Source organism: Schistocerca gregaria, chromosome 7 (assembly GCF_023897955.1).
Source record: "Schistocerca gregaria isolate iqSchGreg1 chromosome 7, iqSchGreg1.2, whole genome shotgun sequence".
In the NCBI taxonomy this organism is placed as follows: Eukaryota; Metazoa; Arthropoda; class Insecta; order Orthoptera; family Acrididae; genus Schistocerca; species Schistocerca gregaria.
Window position 1 is genome coordinate 57877709 of NC_064926.1, and position 16253 is coordinate 57893961.

Below are 16253 nucleotides of genomic sequence, written 5' to 3' on the forward strand. Positions count from 1 at the left end.
ATGTAGGGAAAGCACGAAAAACCTAAATTCTCTTGGATTTGAATCTCTGTCCTCTAGGCAGCGAGTGCAGTATCTCAACCACTGTGCCATCTCGCGCAGTACCTATTAAGTGAAACTGTAGTCCATAACACAGTGACGGAAAAAAGTCGCAACACCAAGAAGGAGTTGTGCGACAAAACGAAAGTTGGTAACCGTGTTTCTACATCTCAAAGATGATGTCTGTGCAAGAGAGTGTGCAAATCAGATTTGCTTTAAATACAAGTTGTGACATAAATTTCAATGTGCTACATCAACCCATTCCTGAGAAAAAGGGTTTTTAACAGTCGGACAGAAAGACAGACAGACAACAAAACGATCCTATAAGAGTTCTGTTTTCACCGGATGAGGTACGGAACGTTAAAAACCATTGGCATAGTCCGAAATATATAAATCTCCGACATCCTGTGACTGGAAACTGTATTTTCAGTGATAAGCCACATTTTATTGTTCAAGAATCCAAAGCAATGGCTGTCAGGCGAAACACCCTTGGTGTAGTGAGAACTAAACATCTTGAACCGACAATAAAATACCCTCCCTCCTCCTCCCCCCCCTCCAAAAAAATGTTTTATGGGTTTTCCAGTGCAAGTAGCACCTGGGCACTAGTTCCAGTTAATAACATGATGAATTCAACCAGATACATAGGAAATCTCTAGGGGCGGTATTGTGCTATTCTTACAGACCTTTGCAAGTGACGGAGGAACATTTCAACACTATGTGGTCCCGTGTCACAATTCGAAAGCAGTCAGGACATTTATGGAAGGAAACAACATTATAACGTCCGTCAGTGGTCTGGTAATTCACCTGACTTGAATCCCATCGAGAATTCGTGGAGTATTGTGAAAAGACGTCTTGGAAAAATGGACTGTTCAACAAAAGAAAGCGTATTAGTAAACGAGAGAAAAGTGTGGTTTCAAGACGATGAACTACGGAACATTTTCTCCAACCTGCTCTAACTTATGTCACAACATGTTCAAAAGCTCATTAAAGCAAAAGGAAGGCACATTACTTATTAATATTCAGCAAGCTACTAACTGTATTATACATATACTAATAAATGTGCACAGTTAAAGTTTAATCGTCTTGTCCCAATTAATTTGCACACCATCGTAGTTCTCCAGGGCTTTGTAAGCAGGCCTTCTCGGAATATGTAGCGTCTATCTTCAAGCGTCTGCCAGTTCAGTTTCTTCAGCATCCCCGGGACACTCTGCAGTGGGTCAAACCAACATGTGACCATTCGTGCTGTACTTCTTTGTAAACTTTGAGATTCGCATTTTAGTCAGATTTGGAACGAATCACACTCACTTGAAAAATATTCTAGCATTGGTCAGAAGTGTTTTGCAAGCAGAGTGATTGCAGTTTCTTAGAATCTTATCAGTGAACCGAATTTTTCAACTAACAGTACCTACGACTGAGTCTAAATGATGGTTCTATTCCATATCTCTATTAATTGTTACACTCAGATATTTATGTAAGTTGAATGATTCAAATTGTGAATCACTGATATAATAGCCTTGCGATACTACAGTGTCTCAAGTGCACAACTATACGCAAGTGAACATTTAAGAAAGTTTCCAATCTTTGCACCACTTAGAAATATTATCAATATCTGATTAAATACATATGGAAATTTTTTAAGACAGTGCTTCATTGTAGATAACTTTATCATCTGTTAATAATCTAAAATTACTTCTAATATTGTCTTCAAGGTCATAAATATTAAATCACCATCCAAGAAATCCTCCAGTCCAGTTGATGTCGCATGAAGTCATACTTTCGATAAGAATTGTGAATGTGGTACTAAGTCAAACGCATTTCGGAAATCAAGAAATATTACATCTGTATAATTGACTGGATGTATGGCTTTCAGAGAGTCGTGCAAGAAAACCGCTGGTTTGGTTTCACATGACCAATATATTCTGTATCCATGCTGGCTGGCAAGGAGAAGGTCATTTTGTTCGTTAAGTTAGAGCTCCTCCCCCCATGAACCATGGACCTTGCCGTTGGTGGGGAGGCTTGGGTGCCACAGCGATACAGATGGCCGTACCGTAGGTGCAACCACAACGGAGAGGTATCTGTTGAGAGGCCAGACAAACGTGTGGTTCCTGAAGAGGGGCAGCAGCCATTTCAGCAGTTGCAGGGGCAACAGTCTGGATGATTGACTGATCTGGCCTTGTAACATTAACCAAAGCGGCCTTGCTGTTGTGGTACTGCGAACGGCTGAAAGCAAGGGGAAACTACAGCCGTAATTTTTCCCGCGGGCATGCAGCTTTACTGTATGATTAAATGGTGATGGCGTCCTCTTGGGTAAAATATTCCGGAGGTAAAATAGTCCCCCATTCGGATCTCCGGGCGGGGACTACTCAGGAGGACGTCGTTATCAGGAGAAAGAAAACTGGCATTCTACGGATCGGAGTGTGGAATATCAGATCCCTTAATCGGGCAGGTAGGTTAGAAAATTTAAAAAGGGAGATGGATAGGTTAAAGTTAGATATAGTGGGAATTAGTGAAGTTCGGTGGCAGGAGGAACAAGACTTCTGGTCAGGTGAATACAGGGTTATAAATACAAAATCAAATAGGGGTAATGCAGGAGTAGGTTTAATAATGAATAAAAAAATAGGAGTGCGGGTAAGCTACTACAAACAGCATAGTGAACATATTATAATGGCCAAGATAGACAAGAAGGCCATGCCTACTACAGTAGTACAAGTTTATATGCCAAGTAGCTCTTCAGATGACGAAGAAATTGAAGAAATGTATGATGAGATAAAAGAAATTATTCAGGTAGTGAAGGGAGACGAAAATTTAATAGTCATGGGTGACTGGAATTCGACAGTAGGAAAAGGGAGAGAAGGAAACATAGTAGGTGAATATGGATTGGGGCTAAGAAATGAAAGAGGAAGGCGTCTGGTAGAATTTTGCACAGAGCATAACTTAATCGTAGCTGACAGTTGGTTCAAGAATCATAAGAGAAGGGCGCCTGCCGTAGTGGCCGAGCGGTTCTAGGCGTTACAGTCTGGAACCGCGCGACCGCTACGGTCGCAGGTTCGAATCCTGCCTCGGGCATGGATCTGTGTGTTGTCCTTAGGTTAGTTCGGTTTAAGTAGTTCTAAGTTCTAGGGGACTTATGACCTCAGCAGTTGAGTCCTATAGCGCTCAGAGCCATTTGAACCATAAAAGAAGGTTGTATACATGGAAGAATCCTGGAGGTACTAAAAGGTATCAGATAGATTATATAATGGTAAGACATGAATTTAGGAACCAGGTTTTAAATCGTAGGACATTTCCAGGGGCAGATGTGGACTCTGACCACAATCTATTGGTTATGAACTGTAGATTAAAACTGAAGAAATTGCAATAAGGTGGGAATTTAAGGAGATGGGACCTGGATAAACTGACCAAACCAGAGGTTGTACAGAGTTTCATGGAGAGCATAAGGGATCAACTGACAGGAATGGGGGAAAGAAATACAGTAGAAGACGAATAGGTAGCTCTGAGGAATGAAGTAGTGAAGGCAGCAGAGGATCAAGTAGGTAAAAAGACGGGAGCTAGTAGAAATCCTTGGGTAACAGAAGAAATATTGAATAATTGATGAAAGGAGAAAATATAAAAATGCAGTAAATGAAGCAGGCAAAAAGGAATACAACCGTCTCAAAAATGAGATCGACAGGAATTGCAAAATGGCTAAGCAGGCATGGTTAGAGGACAAATGTAAGGATGTGGAGGCTTATCTCACTAGGGGTAAGGTAGATACAGCCTACAGGAAAATTAGAGAGACCTTTGGAGAAAAGAGAGCCACATGTATGAATATGCCATTGTCATTACCTCCCTTTTCTGTTCCAGTCGCGTATGGTGCACGGGAAGAACGACTGTATGAAAGCCTTCGTGTGCGCTCGAATCCCTCTAATTTTACATTCGTGATCTCCTCGGGAGGTATAAGAAAGGGGAAACAATACGTTCGATACCTCATCCAGAAACGCTACCTCTCCAAAACCTAGCGAGCAAGCTACACCGCGATACAGAGCGCCTCTCTTGCAGAGTCTGCCACTTGAGTTTGCTAAACATCTCCGTAACGCTATCACGCTTACCAAATAACCCTGTGACGAAACGCGCCGCTCTTCTTTGGATCTTCTCTACCTCCTCTGTGAACCCAACCTGGTACGGATCCCACACTGATGAGCAATACTCAAGTATATGTCGAACGAGTGTTTTGTAAGCCACCTGCTTTGTTGATGGACTTCATTTTCTAAGGACTCTCCAAATGAATCTCAACCTGGCACCCGCCTTACCAACAATTAATTTTATATGATCATTCCACTCAAATCCTTCCGTAAGCATACTCCCAGATATTTTACAGAAGTAACTGCTACCAGTGTTTGTTCCGCTACCAAATAACCATACAATAAAGGATTCTTCTTTCTATGTATTCGCAATACATTACATTTATCCATGTTAAGGGTCAGTTGCCACTCCCTGCACCAAGTGCCCATCCGCTGCAGATCTTCTTGCATTTCGCTGCAATTTTTTAATGCTGCAACTTCTCTGTATACCGCATGGAACTTCCGACACTATATCTCACGAATCGACACTATATCTCACGAAATAAGAGTCAAACGAAAGAACCACAAAGAATGAAACTTGTCTATCTTGAAGGGGAAGTTTCCTTCTTTGTAGTTTTTTCATTTGATGCATATTTCGTGAGATATTTGGCCCGGTCACTATCAATGGACCACCCTGTATAATACAAGTATTTTTCGACAATCACAAATAGAATACAGATCTTGTGATATTCAGCTGAGTGTGCGGTGATTTGAAACTTCGTGGAAGATTAAAACTGTGGGTCGAACCGAGAATTGAGCCTAGGACCTTCACCATCCAGCAGCAACGGCTCTGCTGACTGAGCTAGCCAAGTATGTGTCGCAACCTCTTAGGTTGAAGCTCAGGTCCAACACACAGTTTTAACTATGTTTTGGTATCCTAATTTTTCTTGAATCTTCTTATCCTTACTTCTGTCCGGATAGTGTCGACATACTGGTATAACCGCTAGTGCCATGCTGGAATGTAATTGTAATGTTTTTCTGAAAATGAGATAACAAGTGTCGTGTTTCACATGTTTTGAGGTTAGATCAAATAAATATTTCCCACTGATTTCAGAAAATGAAAGCTTACCGTTTAATACCATCTTCATATAACTCTGTACTCTTCACGGTATTACTCAAACACCTTCTTCCTCCATATCGACCTCCTAGTTCTCGCATTTCTTTCTTTTACAAACGATTAATACACTGGTCCGCATCCATCATTAGTTCGTAGTAAAGCACTTGAATGCATTTCTAACGTATTTGTAGAGTCATGCGATGTAACTCTCTTAGGTAATTTTATCTTTGTATTGATTCTTCTGACACGAATATAAAATAAACATTCTTAGGTAATGTTATCCACCTTTTTCAGCGTTACGTTTGACAATCTTGCAACTAATTTCTTGTCTCTGTCACTCTGCCAGAACTGTGTAGGCTTCGCATCAGACTGCTTACTCCTGCTCATTTTTTTATGTACCGAGAAACTGTGTATTTGTTAAATAACTGAACCTCTGTTCGGTAAAAGTGGTTTAAGAAGCAGTTCTACCATCGGGGTGGGTGAACTACAGATGGTTCCTAAAATGAGGTCACGGCCGATTTCCGTTCGCATTCGTGAGCAAGCGAGTAACTGCACCGACTTTAATGATAACCGCATCGATGGAGAACGTTGGAGTCCACTCCTCCTCTCTTTCCTGTTTCAGCCTTCTTTTTCTTCACTGCAGTTCCATCCTTTTTCGGCAATGCAGTTTCTGATGAGCGTTTCTGGAAGCTTTTGCGTTGTTATTCGCCCGAAGCGTTAATCTGTATTGCAGACTGTAGTGGAAGAGATAGAAACTGTTTCAGGCATTTGTTTTTATACTGAATTAGAAACATTCTGTGTTTATTGTGTTTTGAATGAATATATGTATTTAAAAAAAACATGGGAGACAAATTTGGAAACTCGAAGAGATAAAAATTGTTTCATAGTATTTGTTTCTATATCGAATTAGAATCCTTCTGTGTTTATTGTATTTTAATTGAACACACGTATTAAAAATAAACGTAAGACAAAATCTAGAAAACTTAAAAAAAAAAGACACAATAGACTCCTGGTTGGGTCAGACAGCTGGGCGAAAATGTGGCTCATGGATTCAACACGTGCGTCGTACAAGTCCCTACTCTGAAAATGAACACAGAGTTCACTTTGGCATCTAAATAACTTACCCTTTAGCACTGTTACTTCCACAAAATTGGAAGTCCTCGAACTGGTGAGCCACATATCATTACTTCAGAAAGTAAGAGCTAGTGAATACTTGTTGTTGTTGTTGTTGTTGTTGTCTTCAGTCCTGAGACTGGTTTGATGCAGCTCTCCATGCTACTCTATCCTGTACAAGCTGCTTCATCTCCCAGTACCTACTGCAACCTACATCCTTCCGAATCTGCTTAGTGTACTCATCTCTCGGTCTCCCTCTACGATTTTTACCCTACACGGTGCCCTCCAATGCTAAAATTGTGATCCCTTGATGCCTCAAAACATGTCCTACCAACCGATCCCTTCTTCTAGTCAAGTTGTGCCACAAACTTCTCTTCTCCCCAATCCTATTCAATACCTCCTCATTAGTTACGTGATCTATCCACCTTATCTTCAGTATTCTTCTGTAGCACCACATTTCGAAAGCTTCTATTCTCTTCTTGTCCAAACTAGTTATCGTCCATGTTTCACTTCCATACATGGCTACACTCCAAACAAATACTTTCAGAAACGACTTCCTGATACATAAATCTATATTCGATGTTAACAAATTTCTCTTCTTCAGAAACGCTTTCCTTGCCATTGCCAGTCTACATTTTATATCCTCTCTACTTCGACCATCATCAGTTATTTTACTTCCTAAATAGCAAAACTCCTTTACTACTTTAAGTGTCTCATTTCCTAATCTAATTCCCTCAGCATCACCCGATTTAATTTGACTACATTCCATTATCCTCGTTTTGCTTTTGTTAATGTTCATCTTATATCCTCCTTTCAAGACACTGTCCATTCCGTTCAACTGCTCTTCCAAGTCCTTTGCCGTCTCTGACAGAATTACAATGTCATCGGCGAACCTCAAAGTATTTACTTCGTCTCCATGAATTTTAATACCTACTCCAAATTTTTCTTTTGTTTCCTTTACTGCTTGTTCAATATACAGATTGAATAACATCGGGGAGAGGCTACAACCCTGTCTCACTCCTTTCCCAACCACTGCTTCCCTTTCATGCCCCTCGACTCTTATTACTGCCATCTGGTTTCTGTACAAATTATAAATAGCCTTTCGCTCCCTGTATTTTACCCCTGCCACCTTTAGAATTTGAAAAAGAGTATTCCAGTCAACAATGTCAAAAGCTTTCTCTAAGTCTACAAATGCTAGAAAGGTAGGTTTGCCTTTTCTTAATCTTTCTTCTAAGATAAGTCGTAAGGTCAGTATTGCCTCACGTGTTCCAACATTTCGACGGAATCCAAACTGATCCTCCCCGAGGTCTGCATCTACCAGTTTTTCCATTCGTCTGTAAAGAATTCGCGTTAGTACTTTGCAGCCGTGGCTTATTAAACTGATAGTTCGGTAATTTTCACATCTGTCAGCACCTGCTCTCTTTGGGATTGGAATTATTATATTCTTCTTGAAGTGAGGGATTTTGCCTGTCTCATACATCTTGCTCACCAGATGGTAGAGTTTTGTCAGGACTTGCTCTCCCGAGGCAGTCTGTAGTTCTAATGGAATGTTGTCTACTACCAGGACCTTGTTTCGACTCAGGTCTTTCAGTGCTCTGTCAAATTCTTCACCCAGTATCGTATCTCCCATTTCATCTTCATCCTCTTCCATTTCCATAATATTGTCCTCACGTACATCGCCCTTGTTTAGACCTTCTGGATACTCCCACCTTTCTGCTCTCCCTTCCTTGCTTAGAACTGGGTTTCCATCTGACCTCTTGATATTCATACACGTGGTTCTCTTCTCTCCAAAGGTCTCTTTAATTTTCCTGTAGGCAGTATCTATCTTACCCCTAGTGAGATATGCTTCTACATCCTTACATTTGTCCTCTAGCCATCCCTGTTTAGCCATTTTGCACTTCCTGTCTATCTCATTTTTGAGACGTTTGTATTCCTTTTTGCCTGCTTCATTTACTGCATTTTTATATTTTCTCCTTTCATCAATTAAATTCAATATTTCTTCTGTTACCCAAGGATTTCTAGCAGCCCTCGTCTTTGTACCTACTTTATTCTCTGCTGCCTTCACTACTACATCCCTCAGAGCTACCCATTCTTCTTCTACTGTATTTCTTTCCCCTATTCCTGTCAATTGTTCCCTTATGCTCTCTCTGAAACTCTGTACAACCTCTGGTTCTTTCAGTTTATCCAGGTCCCATCTCCTTAATTTCCCATATTTTTGCAGGTTCTTCAGTTTTAATCTACAGGTCATAACCAATAGATTGTGGTCAGAGTCCATATCTGCCCCTGGAAATGTCTTACAACTTAAAACCTGGTTCCTAAATCTCTGTCTTACCATTATATAATCTATCTGATACCTTTTAGTATCTCCAGGGTTCTTCCACGTATACAACCTTCTTTCATGATTCTTAAACCAAGTGTTAGCTATGATTAAGTTGTGCTCTGTGCAAAATTCTACTAGGCGGCTTCCTCTTTCATTTCTTAGCCCCAATCCATATTCACCTACTATGTTTCCTTCTCTCCCTTTTCCTACACTCGAATTCCAGTCACCCGTTACTATTAAATTTTCGTCTCCCTTCACTATCTGAATAATTTCTTTTATTTCATTGTACATTTCTTCAATTTCTTCATCATCTGCAGAGCTAGTTGGCATATAAACTTGTACTACTGTAGTAGGTGTGGGCTTCGTATCTATCTTGGCCACAATAATGTGTTCACTATGCTGTTTGTAGTAGCTTACCCGCATTCCTATTTTCCTATTCATTATGAAATCTACTCCTGCATTACCCCTATTTGATTTTGTGTTTATAACCCTGTAGTCACCTGACCAGAAGTCTTGTTCCTCCTGCCACCGAACTTCACTAATTCCCACTATATCTAACTTTAACCTATCCATTTCTTTTTTAAATTTTCTAACCTACCTGCCCGATTAAGGGATCTGACATTCCACGCTCCGATCCGTAGAACGCCAATTTTCTTTCTCCTGATAACGACATCCTCCTGAGTAGTCCCCGCCCGGAGATCCGAATGGGGGACTATTTTACCTCCGGAATATTTTACCCAAGAGGATGCCATCATCATTTAATCATACAGTAAAGCTGCATGTCCTCGGGAAAAATTACGGCTGTAGTTTCCCCTTGCTTTCAGCCGTTCGCAGTACCAGCACAGCAAGGCCGTTTTGGTTAATGTTGCAAGGCCAGATCAGTCAATCATCCAGACTGTTGCCCCTGCAACTACTGAAAAGGCTGCTGCCCCTCTTCAGGAACCACACATTTGTCTGGTCTCTCAACAGATACCCCTCCGTTGTGGTTGCACCTACGGTACGGCCATCTGTATCGCTGAGGCACGCAAGCCTCCCCACCAACGGCAACGTCCATGGTTCATGGGGGGAGGAGTGAATATTTAGGCTGCGTATTTATTTGCATATTTAAATAAATATACATGAACAACAGTAAACCAACAATGACTCTAATCTTTCTTAAATTACATCGCTAAATGTTCGGGAAAGGAAAATACTATGATTTAGTAAGTGAATACTTAGGCTTACTAAATCATAGTATTTTCCTTTCCCGAACATTTTGCGATGTAATTTAAGAAAGATTAGAGTCATTGTTGGTTTACTGTTGTTCATGTATATTTATTTAAATATGCAAATAAATAAGCAGCAGTTACTTTCATATTACTCCACCTGGCTCAGTGATAATTTACGGGTAACGCTAGGAGAGTATCACCAAATCGGAAACTTATCATTTATAGAATGATATTTTCACTCTGCAGCGAACGTGCGCTGATATAAAACTTCCTGGCAGATTAAAACTGTGTACCGGACCGAGACTCGAACTCTGGACCTCTGCCTTTCGCGGGCAAGTGCTCTACCAACTGAGCTACCTAAGCACGACTCACGCCACGTCCTCACAGCTGGCAGAAGTAAAGACGTGAGGACTGGGCCTGAGTCGTGCTTGGGTAGCTCATTTGGTAGAACACTTGCCCGCGAAAGGCAAAGGTCCCGAGTTCGAGTCTCGGTCCGGCACACAGTTTTAATCTGCCAGGAAGTTTCTTATCATTTATACTTTAACCGTTTAAGAAATTTCATAGTGACAACAGTTTACAAACATATTCAAAATCAACGTTTTCAACCAATAAAAAACGTGTATTTCGTTCTATGAATTGGAAACATCGTCAGTGATCTGGAATGAAACATATAAAATTTTGATTTGCTTCTAGAAATCTGATTTACTTATAAATCTAAAAACAATGTTTGACAAAAGATACATGAGCGTTATTTTTTCTTAATCAAGGGTTATTCGTAAAGTAAGGAAAGACCGGTCGCGAAATGGAAAATGCAGTGAAAATCTGATGAAGCTTTGCACAGATGCGTTGGGCACAGTGTCTAGTACGCCCTTCGATCGCATCATGTCGCGCTTTTCAGATCTGAGCGAGAAAGTAAATATGGCTAGAAATTAGCGTCTCTCCCCAAGCATGATGGCCTGGCGAAAGATTTCGCCTGAAGGTATGCAGTCCACATACCATAACAGTCATGCGGTTCGCTGTACACGACAATTCTCTGTCGCACTCTGTAGGGACAATGAAGATGCTCCGCAGTGTTTTCGAAGGGAAGTGTTTGATCATCCACAATAAAGCCCGTAATTGGCTACCCTTGAGGTTCATCTCTCCTCAGATGAGCCGCTGGCCATGAAGACAATATCTTTACCCAGGCGTCCCCGGAGGCTGATCAGAAAGCCTCCCCGGTGCGTCTGACAAACCGGTTTCAGGCACTGTCTCTGGCTGAGCCAGATGCAGCCGCCTGCCCTGTTTCAGAGGATCATTCTCAGCCTTCAAGGTCCGGGCAAGCGCAGAGGGTGGGCTTACTGGTAGTTGGGAGCTCCAATGTTAGGCGCGTAATGGGGCCCCTTAGGGATACGGCGGCTAAGGAGGGGAAGAAATCCAGTGTGCACTCCGTGTGCATTCCGGGAGGAGTCATTCCTGATGTGGAAAGGGTCCTTCCGGATGCCATGAAGAGCACAGGGTGCAACCAGCTGCAGGTGGTGGCACATGTCGGCACTAATGATGTGTGTCGCTTTGGATCTGAGGAAATTCTCTCTGGATTCCAGCGGCTATCTGATTTGGTGAAGGCTGCCGGTCTTGCTTACGAGATGAAGGCAGAGCTCACCATCTGCAGCATCGTTGACAGAACCGACTGCGGACCTTTGGTGCAGAGCCAGGTGGAGGGTCTGAATCAGAGGCTCAGACGGTTTTGCGACCGTATTGGCTGCAGATTCCTAGACTTGCGCCATAGGGTGGTGGGGTTTCGGGTTCCGCTGAATAGGTCAGGATTTCACTACACTCAGCTGGCGGCTACACGGGTAGCGGAGGCTGTGTGGCGTGGACTGGGCGGTTTTTTAGGTTAGAAGGCCTCGGGAAAGTGCGGGATGGACTGCAATGTCAAAGGGTGCTCGGCAATTACAGGACGTGCTTGGATCAAGGAACAGTCGGAATTTTAGTTGTAAATTGTTGTAGTTGCGCTGGAAAAGTCCCTGAGCTTCAAGCGCTAATAGAAAGCACAGAAGCTGATATCGTTAGAGGTACAGAAAGCTGGCTAAAGCCTGAAATAAGTTCTGCAGAAATTTTTACGAAGTCTCAGACGGTGTTCAGGAAAGATAGATTAGGCAGAATTGGTGGTGGAGTGTTTGTGTCTGTCAGTAGTGGTTTATCTTGTAGTGAAGTCGAAGTAGATACTCCGTGCGAATTGGTGTGGGTGGAGGTTATACTTAACAGCCGAATTAAGTTAATAATTGGCTCCTTCTACCGACCCCCAGACTCCGATGATACATTTGCGGAACAGTTCAGAGAAAGTTTGAGTCTCGTAACAAATAAATACCCCACTCATACGGTTATAGTTGGTGGGGACTTCAACCTACCCTCGGTATGTTGGCAAAAATACTTGTTCAAAACCGGTGGTAGGCAGAAAATATCTTCCGAGATTGTCCTAAATGCTTTCTCCGAAAATTATTTCGAGCAGTTAGTCCACGAACCCACGCGAATTGTAAATGGTTGCGAAAACACACTTGACCTCTTGGCCACAAACAATCCAGAGCTGATAGAGAGCATCATGACTGATACAGGGATTAGTGATCACAAGGTCATTGTAGCTAGGCTCAATACCATTTCTTCCAAATCCATCAGAAACAAACGCAAAATAATTTTATTTAAAAAAGCGGATAAAGTGCCACTAGAAGCCTTCCTAAAAGACAATTTCCATTCCTTCCGAACTGACTATGCAAATGTAGACGAGATGTGGCTCAAATTCAAAGATATAGTAGCAACAGCAATTGAGATATTCATACCTCATAAATTGGTAAGAGATGGAACGGATCCCCCGTGGTACACAAAAAAGGTCCGAACGCTGTTGCAGAGGCAACGGAAAAAGCATGCGAAGTTCAGAAGAACGCGAAATCCTGAAGATGGGCTAAAATTTACAGACGCGCGAAATTTGGCACGTACTTCGATGCGAGATGCCTTTAATAGGTTCCACAACGAAACATTGTCTCGAAATTTGGTAGAAAATCCGAAGAAATTCTGGTCGTATGTAAAGTACACAAGCGGCAAGACGCAGTCAATACCTTCGCTGCGCAGTGCCGATGGTACTGTTATCGACGACTGTGCCGCTAAAGCGGAGTTATTGAACGCAGTTTTCCGAAATTCCTTCACCAGGGAAGACGAATGGAATATTCCAGAATTTGAAACACGAACATCTGCTAGCATGAGTTTCTTAGAAGTAGATACCTTAGGGGTTGCGAAGCAACTCAAATCGCTTGATACGGGCAAGTCTTCAGGTCCAGATTGTATACCGATTAGGTTCCTTTCAGATTACGCTGATACTATAGCTCCCTACTTAGCACTCATATACAACCGCTCGCTCACCGATAGATCTGTACCTACAGATTGGAAAATTGCGCAGGTCGCACCAGTGTTCAAGAAGGGTAGTAGGAGTAATCCATTTAACTACAGACCTATATCATTGACGTCGGTTTGCAGTAGGGTTTTGGAGGATATACTGTATTCAAACATTATGAATCACCTCGAAGGGAACGATCTATTGACACGTAATCAGCATGGCTTCAGAAAACATCGCTCTTGTGCAACGCAGCTAGCTCTATATTCGCACGAAGTATGGCCGCTATCGACAGGGGATCTCAAGTTGATTCCGTATTTATAGATTTCCGGAAAGCTTTTGACACCGTTCCTCACAAGAGACTTCTAATCAAGCTGCGGAGCTATGGGGTATCGTCTCAGTTGTGCGACTGGATTCGTGATTTCCTGTCAGGAAGGTCGCAGTTCGTAGTAATAGACGGCAAATCATCGAGTAAAACTGAAGTGATATCAGGTGTTCCCCAGGGAAGCGTCCTGGGACCTCTACTGTTCCTGATCTATATAAATGACCTGGGTGACAATCTGAGCAGTTCTCTTAGACTGTTCGCAGATGATGCTGTAATTTACCGTCTAGTAAGGTCATCCGAAGACCAGTATCAGCTGCAAAGCGATTTAGAAAAGATTGCTGTATGGTGTGTCAGGTGGCAGTTGACGCTAAATAACGAAAAGTGTGAGATGATCCACATGAGTTCCAAAAGAAATCCGTTGGAATTCGATTACTCGATAAATAGTACAATTCTCAAGGCTGTCAATTCAACTAAGTACCTGGGTGTTAAAATTACTAACAACTTCAGTTGGAAGGACCACATAGATAATATTGTCGGGAAGGCGAGCCAAAGGTTGCGTTTCATTGGCAGGACACTTAGAAGATGCAACAAGTCCACTAAAGAGACAGCTTACACTACACTCGTTCGTCCTCTGTTAGAATATTGCTGCGCGGTGTGGGATCCTTACCAGGTGGGATTGACGGAGGACATCGAGAGGGTGCAAAGAAGGGCAGCTCGTTTTGTATTATCGCGTTATAGGGGAGAGAGTGTGGCAGATATGATACACGAGTTGGGATGGAAGTCATTACAGCATAGACGTTTTTCGTCGCGGCGAGACCTTTTTACGAAATTTCAGTCACCAACTTTCTCTTCCGAATGAGAAAATATTTTGTTGAGCCCAACCTACATAGGTAGGAATGATCATCAAAATAAAATAAGAGAAATCAGAGCTCGAACAGAAAGGTTTAGGTGTTCGTTTTTCCCGCTCGCTGTTCGGGAGTGGAATAGTAGAGAGATAGTATGATTGTGGTTCGATGAACCCTCTGCCAAGCACTTAAATGTGAATTGCAGAGTAGTCATGTAGATGTAGATGTAGATGTAGACAATGAGCTGCAGTCCAGAGTAGAAAAACCTATAACGAGGGAATTGAAAAGATGGTACAACGCTATGACACGTCTAAGTCCGAGCGGCGACTGTGTAGAGAAGTAGGTGGAAGATGTAGCTAACCGTTGCAAATAAAACAGTTTTGATTTTCACTGTGGTTTTCATTTCGCGACTTATTGTTTCTTACTAAAGCACTCGTATCAGTTTTATTTGGTTTGCGCTCACATCTGAAAGTATCGCCTCCTCACACATTTTTCATAGTTTGGCACTGATGTTTTTAGCCCGCTTTCACCATGGTTCGCAACACTAAACATTTTCTTGACGTGGAATATGCTCCAGAAAGCGAAACGCTTATGTTAATGCTGTATAATAATAATTTTTAGTAGTTGCGAAGACGGATTTTGAATATCATTGTTAACTGTTGTTTATTGTCGAGAAAATTTTTTCAAGAAGGTAACGTAAATTTGATAGGTTTTCGATTTAGTGGCGTGATAATCTTCTAGCTTTACTCGCGAATTCTTACCGTGTGACATGACGTTACAATTAAAGCAGTAAATGTGTATTTATTTATACACACTGCTCTACGAAATTTAAGGAGACAGACAAAGTAACATAACTATTTTCACAAGCTGCGACATCGTCGCGAAGAAACAGTGACCCGAATATTAATAAGTTTCCTTTAATTTACGTATATGGTCACAAACTTTTTGTTAACAGATTACCAGTTTCGGACTTAATAATGACCATCATTAGATCTGTTGCATAGGACTTTGTTTTTATGCAACAGATCTGATGATGGTCATTAAAGACCGAAACCGGTAATCTGTCAACAAAAAGTTTGTGACCCCTGTCGTAAATTAAAGGAAACTTGTAACATAACTAGTCGGTTGGAAATGAATGAAAGTGCGGGAGCATGTTGCCAGGGGTCTCCTTGTCGTGCACAGTGGATTGGACGTCACGTAACACGAGGATCACGTGACTGTAGTGCCAAACTGGGTTGGCTCAGCAACAGGAGGCAATTGAAGGAACGGGAAAAGACAGTGTCTTTCAACCAGCGTGCAGTTACGATGCAATTTTGTGTTCTTTCTTACAACATGGCCTGGAGACATCTTTTGGATAACGTCACTCGGGGAAGAATTATTAGGAAACTCGAATAAAAACTAACTGGGATGGTTGTAGCCGAGGAGACTGGTACTGTTCACATAATTTTTTCACGTGCATCGAGACCGTTCCAAATCACAGGCACCGTTGTTCTTAGGAGAGGAGGTTGTCAACTACAGCAGATGACCGCTACATTGTGCAGAAGGCAAGAAGGAACCACGTCGAACAAGCAGTTGCAACCAAATTTAAGAGAACTGGAAGGCATGCAATCTCAGGCCCCACAGTGTCACGGCGACTGCATATTTGCGGTCTCGTAGGCCGACGACCAGTACGTTGTGCTGCTATTACACACGCACATAGGTGGAATCGTTTGCGATGGCGCCAATAGCATGATGACTGGACCAACGGTGAGTGGAGTCGCATGTTCTTCTCGCATGACGGCAGATTCAGTCTAGGAAGTGATTCCGGGCCGTCAGTGGCGAGTGGTGGGAACAGCTAATGCGCTCAGGAGCATTGTCGAACATGATCGTTTTGACAGTGTAGGTGTTA

The 16253-nt window shown here is 42.2% G+C and overlaps 1 protein-coding gene across 1 annotated transcript in view; it reads left to right on the forward strand.

Annotated features, from left to right (window-relative positions):
• LOC126281815 (uncharacterized) overlaps nt 1–16253 on the forward strand; it is a 52709-nt gene that overhangs the window by 507 nt on the left and 35949 nt on the right. The window lies entirely within an intron of this gene.